The following is an 8,271-nucleotide window of genomic DNA, read 5'->3' as shown; positions in this document are numbered from 1 at the left end:
CCATGGTGGAGCAGAGACCTGCCTGTAGCCCGGGGAGGATCCCACACTGGAGCAGGGGGCTGCCCGAAGGAGTCTGTAACCCTGTGGGCAGCCCACACTGGAGCAGGCTCCTGGCAGGAACTGTGGCCCCATGGAGGGAGGAGCCCAGGCTGGAGCAGGTTTGCTGGCAGGACTGGTGACACCCATGGGGGACCCAGGCTGAGCCCCCATTCCCTCTGCTGCTCAGGGGGTAGGTGGTAGAGAAATTAGGAACAGAACTGAGCCCAGGAAGAAGGGAGGGGGAAGGTTTTTGAGAAGGTTTTGTCTCTCATTATCCTGCTCTGATTTGATTGATAACAAATTAAACTAACTTCTCCAAGTCGAGTCTGTTTTGCCTATGATGGTAATCACTGAATGATCTCTCCCCATCCTTGTCTTGACCCACAAGCTTTCCCTTACATTTTCTCTCCCCTGCCCAGCTGAGGAGGGCAGTGATGGAGCAGCTTTGGAGGGCACCTGCCCTGCATCCGGGGTCAGCCCACTAGAAATACCACCTGCATTCAGCCAAACTTTCAGAACAAAGACAGACAACCTTCAATATATCTGATCTTCACAGACTTAATTGCAACCAAGTATTTCCCATAGCTCTTACAAGGAAATGGGGCGCTACCTTCCTTCTGAAGTGCCTATTTACATTAGACCCTTGCATCTTAATGAATTTTAACCATTTATCTTAAATAAAACCGTAAATCACAAGAATTAGTATCTTTGACACTAGAATACTTTTCAGATGATGAGAGTAATGAAAGCCTGGATGATCTGATGGATCAGGGGGAAAAAAGCCATCTCCATGAGCCCCTGCTTGAAGGAAAAAACCAAAACCAAACAATCTTCCTCCTGCATATCACGGCACGAAAGCCAATTTCTCCTTCACACTAATTGCTAACGCTGTAGTTAGCAGCAGCGGCTCAACCTAAAGAGGACAGATTTAAATCTCTCCCCAAACCTGCCGAGAAACATCTGGCTTTTGAACAGCAAAGTTACTGTACAAGTGAGAGCAACTACAATGGCGTTAAAGCGTTTGCAAACATTTAACAAACGGAGTTACTAGGAAGCAAGAAGTAATTTAGGTGGAAGCAAAGAAGAAGGGAAACAGGGAAGAAACCATCTGCCTGGTTTTCAGCTTACTGTTCCCTTGGGGCAGCAATTAGAAAGTTTCCAGTTACAAGACAAATTTACTGTAGCACCAGCGGAAACTGATTTCCCGTTGACCCCAGCATTCTCTGTTTCTGGGAGATAACATAATCTCCTTAATAGCGTTCCATGCCACGCATCACTCTTTCTAGTAAACTGTCAGATTTAGTGCCTTCCCACACCTCATCCCACCAAAAAGGCAGTTAAGAAAGCCCCAAAAAGAGCCAAACTACAAGCCTTTCACTAATAACAGAAATTTGGAAGTATTTTACAAAGTACGACATCCCTCCACAGGCAAGGATATTACCTACTGACATCCCTAAAAGAGCATTACTTTATGGAAAACAAAGGCAGTCATGCACGCGGCACTGCTTGATAATGAACCCGCATCTACGGATAATCCAAACAAAGGCGAGGGATTCCTCCCAACATTTGTCAAGGCGCAGAGTCTTTGATGCCTGTTCTTTTTGTTCACTCAGCTGTCAGATTATATGTTCTTCTTCAGGTTTAAATAGTGTGGTTTCTCTTCTTTTTTTCCCTGTTGTTCAGGCCTTCCACTGATATTCGTTGTTACTTTTAAAAGGTGTGACACGGCTCACCACGCAACATCAGTCGGCAATTTACACTGATAGGATGAGAATTCTACTTACACCAGTCTTTGCTAAGGGATATCGTCAACAAAACCAGGTGGAGTGGTTTCAGAAGATTATTTTATTATTTAGAATACCGCAGGAATTTTTCTGTGGAATTTATAAACACCAGAACACGAGCTGAGTGCATAATGTACTCACAAAAAGTGCATTCAAAGCATCCTGCTTTTCTCTCCATTGGTTGTCTGCAGTAAATTGTATTTTTCCTGGGTGTATTTCCTACAGAATGGCTACAAACCCCAAAGCCTATATTCTTCATTAGCAGTTTGTTTCAGGTATTTGACATCATTTATTTTCATATTCTTTATTGACCTACCATTCTTTGCTGGCAATACATTGGTGAAAGTCAGCTAGACGGTGCATAGGAAGCAGACACCAAGAGGACTGATGGCCAGGGAGAGCACACAGGCCTGTGGTTCTCTGGGCCTCCTTTAGTTTAAGGACTGATTTGCGTCTAGTTCAGCTAATGTCAAAAGCCTGTCTTGCTATTCAAAGGGTCTGTCACAACCTAGACTGATTTTTTGTGACAGAATAAATAAAATCAAGAGGATTACTGTATTTCCACATATACAATGCATGGATTAGCTTTTAAAAAGGAAACTTTGGTTCAGAAACAGAGCAGCTGTACACCCAAGCGAGTAATACTTGCACAGCTGACGGCAGCACTCCTTCACTGCTCGACACCTCTTCACACATCAGCCTTCTCCTCCAACAAGCTCACTGGCCGCGATCCCATGGCTGCCTCTGGTGCCGCAGCACCAACCCCCGGCCAACTCTTCCTGTTCGGCCAGCTTCTACACCCAATTCTGTGCAAAATGCTGTGGGGGTAAGAAACATGACAGTATGGAGCACATACTAATTTTAAAATACCAGTACTTGGTTTTTATTCTATAGCTGCCATACTACACTTCCCAGCTATCCTCTTTCCCCTCTTGCTTCTCTCCGTTCTGTGTCAGGCAGGTGTTTATCCTGTAATATAACCTAACTAATAGCAGAGGGTTGCACGTCGGACCCAGACTCCCCCAAACTCCTGAAGGCATTTGGTACATTTGCACTGGGCAGAAAACCCCCACCGCTTGTCCAGAGAGGGCTGGGTCCCATCTGCCTTCCTAGCATCATGACCGTGGGCAACGTGCTCCCACTGCTGCACACTGAGAGAGGCTGCAGGTAGGGAGGAGAGGTGGAACAGCCCTGCTTGCTGCTGTACCTTCACCCAACACCAAGGGACGAAGGAAGAGGAAACCTACATCCTAGAGCCACGCTCTCCGTTGTATCTGACAGCATCTGGCATCTTTTGGAGAACATACAGCGTCCTAAAGTCAGGCCTATACTTTGTGATAGACATGGAGATGTGGGATATAAACATTCAGCTGTACCTACCATGTTGCCCAGAGCAGGAATAGGAAATGTATAAGGAAAAAAATAGAGACAGATAGATGAAACTGTTCTGAAAACAAAGGGGGTCCTGAGGAGAAGGACTGGGGGTACTGGTAGATGAAAAGCTGGACATGAGCCGGCCGTGTGCGCTGGCAGCCCAGAAAGCCACCCGTATCCTGGGCTGTATCCAGAGCAGCGTGGCCAGCAGGTTGAGGGAGGGGATTCTCCGGTTTTTACTCTGGTCTGGGGAGACCACCCCAGGAGTTCTGCATCCAGCTGTGGAGCCCTCAACATCGGAAGGATATAGACCGGTTGGAGCAAGTCCAGAGGAGGCCACGAAGATGATCAGAGGGCTGGAGCCCCTCTGCTATGGGGACAGGCTGAGAGAGTTGGGCTTGTTCAGCCTGGAGAAGAGAAGGCTCCGGGGAGACCTTATAGCCCCTTCCAGTGCCTGAAGGGGCTACAAGGTAGCTGGGGGGGACTTTTTACAAGGCCTGTAGTGACAGGACAAGGGGTAACGGGTTTAAATTGAAAGTGGGGAGGTTTAGATTGGATATCAGGAAGAAGTTCTTCCCGGAGAGGGTGGGGAGGCACTGGGACAGGTTGCCCAGAGAAGCTGTGGATGCCCCATCCCTGGAAGTGTTCAAGGCCAGGCTGGATGAGGCTTGGAGGAACCTGGTCTAGTGGAAGGTGTCCCTGCCCATGGCAGGGGAGTTGGAAGCAGATGACCTTTAAGGTCCCTTCCAACCCAAACCCTTCTGTGATTCTATGATTCTCTTTGCTGCAATGCCATCTCTTTCCGAAGCAAGAGCCAGTACAGATCCACCCTACTGCCGGGACTCCCGTACTCCACAAGGATGCCAGCCGCATAATGAGGTTTTGCAGGCAGCAAGCAAAGCTGCAGAACTTCATCTCTGCTGTGCACAGAACTGATACAGCCTTTTCAAAACGAAAATGCCTGGAAAAGCAAAGATTCTATTATTACTTTCCACGTGTCAATATTGACGAGAAGCATTATTGATTCCTGAAAATCAGGAAAAGCAGCTTTAATGTTATTAAATTTTCCATCTGGGCTCTAATCCAAATTTAATTTTACTACTGCAATAAGTTCCATTGATTTTGGTGCAGTAATTATACATAAATTCCTAGAACTGGTCACATTTCTCTCCATTGTTAAAACATTTTTAATCAAACTTAAGTTCCATTGATTTTGGTGCAGTAAAGATAAATATACATAAATTCCTAGAACTGGTTACATTTCTCACCATTGTTAAAACATTTTTAACCAAACTGTCCATGAATAATTAATTTTCAAAGGAAAAAATAATTCTGCAAAATGAATTAAAAAAATTGAGGGATGATACACAGGTTTTTTAAATTAATATTTACAGTTAGAAAATGATTATTTTGAAAAGTTCAGTGTAAGTTTACAAAAGGTTATCCAACTATATATGGATATTTCAATCAACTTTAAAAGCATAATTCCTATTCTTAATCTCATCTACAGATTTCCATATCATTTAACACACCAAAAATCATGCTAAATTTTAAAGCAAAATATTATAGATATTCCTGCAACTGTATAGCATTTACCTTGTGCGTAAATTTTAACAAGGTGTGCTGGGTCCAGGCGGGGACGAGCTGCTCTCCTGCGGAGAGCTGGCTGGCCCACGGGACCTCGTTTCATTCCATGAAACATCAAGCTCAGGGGTCAGCCTGCGAGGCGCCCGCCTGCAGCAGCTTGCAAGGTACAAAAAAGCGACCACAAAACATGACTCGGAAGGAGTCACTTTAGGGTTTTGGGGGCTAGGAGATAACTCTTGCCTGATAGCTCTTTGTTCGCTTCTGGCAGGCTGTAAGCAGAGAAGCAGCACCTTTTGTTAGGCTGTGTGGAGGGGGTTGGAATGTTCTGTCTCCTGGCTCTTGGGCTTTTGGGCTGGGGGAGTGTGGAGGGGAGTTTCCTCTCTGCTTTTTTTTCCCCCTCTAACCCTTTTCTACTGGTCGAGGGGGGGAGTGGTAGAGTGACTGGTGGTACTTAGTCACCAGATAAGGCTAAACCACGACACAAGGTTTAGGCTGCTACATGTTAAGTTGACATGTCCTTTCAGAATTAAAAAAAGGCGGTAAGGAACTTACAATGGTTAAAAATACCCATCTCCATACAACATAACACTGTGCTGTAGCATCACTACTCTGTCCCGGAAATGATATAAGAACTTAGCTGGTTTTAAAGATAAGATGAAAAATATTATGTTAGAATGGAAAAGTAAAAATAAAAATTAAATGCGTATGGTCTTAGAAAGAATCCAAAGACTTTATCCTTTCTATATCACATTAGTTTGGGGGATTTTGAGCTTCTTTTCATATTATGATCAGAGAAGGAGCATACACAGAGGTTAATTCCTGCAATGGATTAAGACAGCCTTGAAAATCAGAAAGAAAGGGAGTCTCCCTGTCAGGAGTCTCTGTGCTCTATCATAGCAAGTTACACACTGATCAAACAGCACTGATTTCTCCCAAAGCAATTTTCTACTAGGCTCATCCATTCAGCAACTGGAAAATGGGAGAACAGTGTTTACTTTGGTGATGGTATATACCGTCCTAACACTTGGAAAGCAGCCCAAGTTCACACAGCGGGGTTGGGTTCCCCCCTCCCGCCCCCAAGTATTATCTTCTGGATAAAACCTAAAGCACTATTCTTTAGTCACCCAACGCCCAAACCACCTGAATTGCTTTGTCTCTTTGGCGTTTTGAAGCCACACGGAAACGCGGCCTAGCGCGGCCCCAGCGCCATGCAGAAGTCCTGGCTGGTGTCTCAGCTTGGCAGAGCAGCTACTGCAGACAGCATGCTGCGGGTATTCGGCACCTCTGTGGTCCTCACCCCCCAGCGCATGACGTCCCTACAAAGCCTGCGCCCAAAACTCTACTTCTTTACTCCCAGGCATTACTGCTCTTAGGTCTAGGGACTCTGGTCTTGGTGCCAAATTTTGCTGGCAGTTCACTCCTGGCTATTTGTGCTTGCACTCCTTTAACGCTCCCACTTCACAATGGGATGGGATAATCCTGTCTTCTGTTCAGCCAACTCTCTGGTAAACCTGATCCTTGCTAGCCATGTGAAGAAGGAGGGGGAGTCAATGACCTGCTACTTGCTGCTCCCTCCATGACTGTGGTTTTAGTCATACTTCCTTGTGCTCGTTCAAGTGGCTCTTCCTTCCTCCTTTAATTCCTCTCACTTTGTTTTTCCGTCTCCCCATCCACCAAGTTCTTTCTCCTTCTTTCTGTCTGGCCTTCCCCCTTGTTCACCTCTTTGTTTTCCCTTCCACCACAACTCTTGTTTTCCACCTTCTCCCTGGTTCCTTCACCTTGGCTTAGTGCCTCGGCGCACAATTTCTCATCTGCTAGTTAGCACAACCCTCTGCTTTGCCGATGTCCGAGTTCTTCTGCCTCAAGTTCTCTCTCATCTCTTCCACTCCCGGCACAATCAGATTTTGGGCTCTCAGGCTGCACATGAATAAATGAACCTCCAAGGCTGCAAACCCTCCAGGAACAAGGGGAATGAAAAGTCCGTAACTGCAAAGTGTTTCTTCAGTCCACTGCATTTCTTACTGCGACTCTGATATTTGTCGGAACAGAATTCTGTCTGAAACTTGCAGACAGCTCTTTTATTTGTTCAACTTTCAAGGTTGTTAATGCTTAAGAATTCAGCTCACTACACTTTTTCCTGTTTAAGCTGTTAATGATGCAACCCGACTGAATAAATGTATTTGTTTGTATTTCCTTGGTATTTATAATTATGCTGGCAACTAGAACTGTAATTTTCTAAGTAACGGGTTTCATTGGTGATACTGTGTTTTGGTGAAGCTTGATGGCTCAATACCTTGTATGCACACAATTTTCATCACTGAGTTAACAGCATGAATCCAGTGTGAACACAAAGCAAACTCTGTGTTCACCACACGGATGCATAGCAGCAAAGATAGGAGAGACCAGTATCTTTACAGAAAGAGTAAGCATTTCCATCACAGATGAAAAATGTCATTTTGAAGCATCCTCTTAACCCTCACAGGTTCAAACCTTGTTTAGAACAAACATTAATTAATTTTGAAGGGAGGGGAGGAGGTGCCTACATGCTATATTGTACTTGTTATGATGCTAAATCAGACCAGTTTCTGATGCCATCAACTGGGTAATTTTTAACCAACACTGCATTTATTTAAAACAAACATCCACTGTATATAAAATAAAGCAACGTTTGCTACACTGGGCAAGAGAGTGAATTCTCAGCAGGGAGGATGGTAAACACTGTGTAGCACGCTCCTGAAACGCCACATTCAGTTTTTGTCGGACAGAATTATTTTTCCGCTCAGAAAGAACCTTGGGGGCGAATGACGTATTCATTAGTTGTGGGATGTTTTGTTTTGGTTCGTGGGGTTGGTTTGTTTGTTTTCACATACACGTGTTTGTATGCAAGACAATTTAGAACATAATTACCTAAATCAGTACAGATGCTGGAGTGGGAGAGAGAGACGAAAGTACAGGGTTAGTGCCCAGTGCAGCACAATCACAGCCTTCCTGCGGCAGGGGCTGTGCTGCAGTTTGGGATGTCCTTCACAGGCTGTCCTCGGCCATGAACAATCCCCATGGGACGCATAACCCCAACTCTGTCCACTCCTGTCTTTCCTCGGGGAGCTGACTCTGGACCACAGGCTGCCATGTAGACCTCACTCACCTAATAAAACTTTTTCCCACAGTCATATGCTATGTCCAATCTCCAAGTACATCGCAACTTGGGATGTGGTGACAGGACAAGGGGTAACAGGTTTAAATTGCAAGTGGGGAGGTTTAGATTGAATATCAGGAAGAAATTCTTCCCGGAGAGGGTGGGGAGGCACTGGGACATGTTGCCCAGAGAAGCTGTGGATGCCCCATCCCTGGGAGTGTCCAAGGCCAGGCTGGATGAGGCTTGGAGCACCCTGGTCTAGTGGAAGGTGTCCCTGCCCACGGCAGGGGGGTTGGAACTGGATGGGCTTTAAGGTCCCTTCCAACCCAAACCATTCTATCATTCTATGAT

Source organism: Eurypyga helias, unplaced genomic scaffold (assembly GCF_000690775.1).
Source record: "Eurypyga helias isolate BGI_N326 unplaced genomic scaffold, ASM69077v1 scaffold14661, whole genome shotgun sequence".
NCBI lineage: Eukaryota > Metazoa > Chordata > Aves > Eurypygiformes > Eurypygidae > Eurypyga > Eurypyga helias.
Note: the sequence above shows the minus strand (reverse complement) of the source record.